Source organism: Sprattus sprattus, assembly GCF_963457725.1.
Source record: "Sprattus sprattus genome assembly, chromosome: 1".
Lineage (NCBI taxonomy): Eukaryota > Metazoa > Chordata > Actinopteri > Clupeiformes > Clupeidae > Sprattus > Sprattus sprattus.
The window spans coordinates 71,321,755-71,324,254 of NC_137920.1; the positions used below are offsets into that span (position 1 = coordinate 71,321,755).

At 42.5% G+C, this 2,500-nt stretch overlaps 1 protein-coding gene across 1 annotated transcript in view; it reads left to right on the forward strand.

Annotated features, from left to right (window-relative positions):
• LOC308366265 (rho GTPase-activating protein 7) overlaps positions 1-2,500 on the forward strand; it is a gene marked incomplete at its 5' end in the record, with an annotated part of 94,967 nt that overhangs the window by 46,872 nt on the left and 45,595 nt on the right. The window lies entirely within an intron of this gene.

Genomic DNA, 2,500 nt, shown 5'->3' on the forward strand with positions numbered 1-2,500 from the left:
CAGACTGCCCCAGGGGCTCCTTTTATCTCTACGAAGCTAGCTCTATTTAATATGAGACTGCCTCTAGCCAACAAATTATTCTTCGCCAATGCCACTATTAAATCCCACAGTTTAGATGTCCTGTTTCTCACCGAGATGGAGATGGAGGTTAGCAGAAGGCAGCAGTACTACTGGTCTCAAAGTACACTTTAGTCACATGACCATGTGCTAAACTGGCAGGACGTGTGTGTGTGTGTGTGTGTGTGTGTGTGTGTGTGTGTGTGTGTGTGTAAATTAAACTGGCAGGACGGGAGGGGGAGTAGCTGCTCTGTCTAAATATGTGCTCCAGTGCAGACCCATTACACTTGGTGGTTTGATTTCCTTCCATTGAAGAGTGCTCCCAAAAAGTTATTTAAACATTTACAGACCTCAAAGAGACTTTGCAAATGTTATTGACTTATCTCCATTCATCTTTTCTATTATAACGGTATTTTAAAATCCACATCGACTATAACATGGACAACGATGCCAAAGATCTTTTTTGCACTACGTGACACCTTTAGTCTCTTGCAGCATGAGCCTACGCAGACTCACGGCCACTTTGGATCGGGTCATTTCTAAGGGTCTGGCCATTTCTTCTCTTTTGGGTCCATGACTTGGCCTTCTCTGATCATTTCGGTGTCTTCTTTGACTTATTGATAAGCTAATAATACTAATAAGCTCTGTTTCTGTTTAGACAAGAACACAAAGAAGAGCACTAGGGTTTAGTTCACGGAGGCCATAGCTAGGTCTCCAACTGTGAGTGAGGAGACTGTTGATGTACTCCTCGATCACTTTAACTTTGTTATTTTATAAAAAATGATATAACTTGTTATTTTATAATAGTTATGTAACTTGTTATTTTTCAGTGTAACTGTTGTCGCACACGTAAAAGTCAATAAATCTCTGAGCAAACAGATAGCACGGTGGAGGAACACCACAACGGTAAAAAAAAGCCCTGAAAACAGAAAGCAGGAAAGCTGAATACAAATGGAGAAAAACGAAACTGCAAATCCACTACGACCTCTGTAGAAACAAAGCCTTTGTAGTTTTAACCATGAATTATGCAGCGCTAGACAGCTATACTTCTCTAAGTTGATTAACAGGAGCATCAACAATACCCTTTTTGTCATGGCTGACAAGCTTACAAGTCCCCAAGAACAGCCCCAGAACTCCTTTCCTCAGAGAAATGGCTACTGTACCGTTTCTATGACCACCAAGAAATAAACTTGAATATTTTTTCATAATTCAATACAATTGACCAAAAAAAACTCTAAAGGAAAGAATTCATTAAATGAAGTTAAATAACATTAAATCCTTGACAAGTTGTCTCAACACACCGTCAAGCTTCCTTAAAACAGTTTTTAACTTTGTACCAACGGATTTGCAGCAAATAGGTAATGGATCACTGCTCTCAGGCCTTTTCTCAAAGCCGCTAAAAATAGCTGCCCTTTAAAAAGAGAAACAGTTAACTTTATCTCTCTTCTATATATTATACAGACCTGTCTTTTTCTTCTATAACTACAGACCTGTCTCTGTCTTCTATAATTATAACCCTGTCACTTTCTTCTATATCTATAACCCTGTCTCTCTCTTCTATAACTACAGACCTCTCTTTTCTTCTACAACTACAGACCTGTCTCTTTCTCCTACAACTACAGACCTAGCAGTAAAAATGATGTCTGTTAATACTTACAGGTGAGCATGGCACTGGCAAAGAGAGGGAAAGGAAGGAACAGGAACCAGCAAAGATTCAATATTATAGCTGAACACAAACACAAATAACAGATGGTGTTTTTTTTTTATTAACGATTTGTTTAGAAAAACACATGTCAGTTCAAATTTGCCGTATTAAATTGGGGCCACTTGACAGCAAATTCCTCTGTATGTGTGTGTGTCTGAGTGTGAGTATGAGTGTGTGTGTGTTGACTCCAGCATCGGCAGCACATCTTCACTGAGTCTGATGCCCACACTCCTCTCTCTGCAGGCTGAACAGGGGCCAGACCAGAGAGCTGACCAGCAATCACTCGCTCTGCCTCTGATCTCTCTGGAACAACACAGTGATTGATGTCACAGTCACTCTCTCTTCAGTGGACTGTAGCCAGTCCGCAGCTCAGCGGGCTGGAGTTGTTTCTAAGGGAGTTGTATGTCTCTTGTCAGTGGTCTTTGTGTGTGTGTGTGTGTGTGTGTGTGTGTGTGTGTGTGTGTGTGTGTGTGTGTGTGTGTGTGTGTGTGTTTGTGTGTGTGTGTGTGTGTGTGTGTGTGTGTGTGTGTGTGTTGGCTGGCTCTTTCTTCTGCCTGACCCCAGTTAAGTATTGGCGAAAGGGCGAAGGAAGAGGCGGGGATAGGCCTCGACTCATAGCTGTGACTTTTCCTGTCTTGGCGAGCGAGAGAGCGAGTGGGCGAGCGGGCTAAAACAGATTATCGGCGCGGCGCAGGGCTATTCTGGTCCCGGCGTTCCGGAGAGATGCCGCTGGCGCTG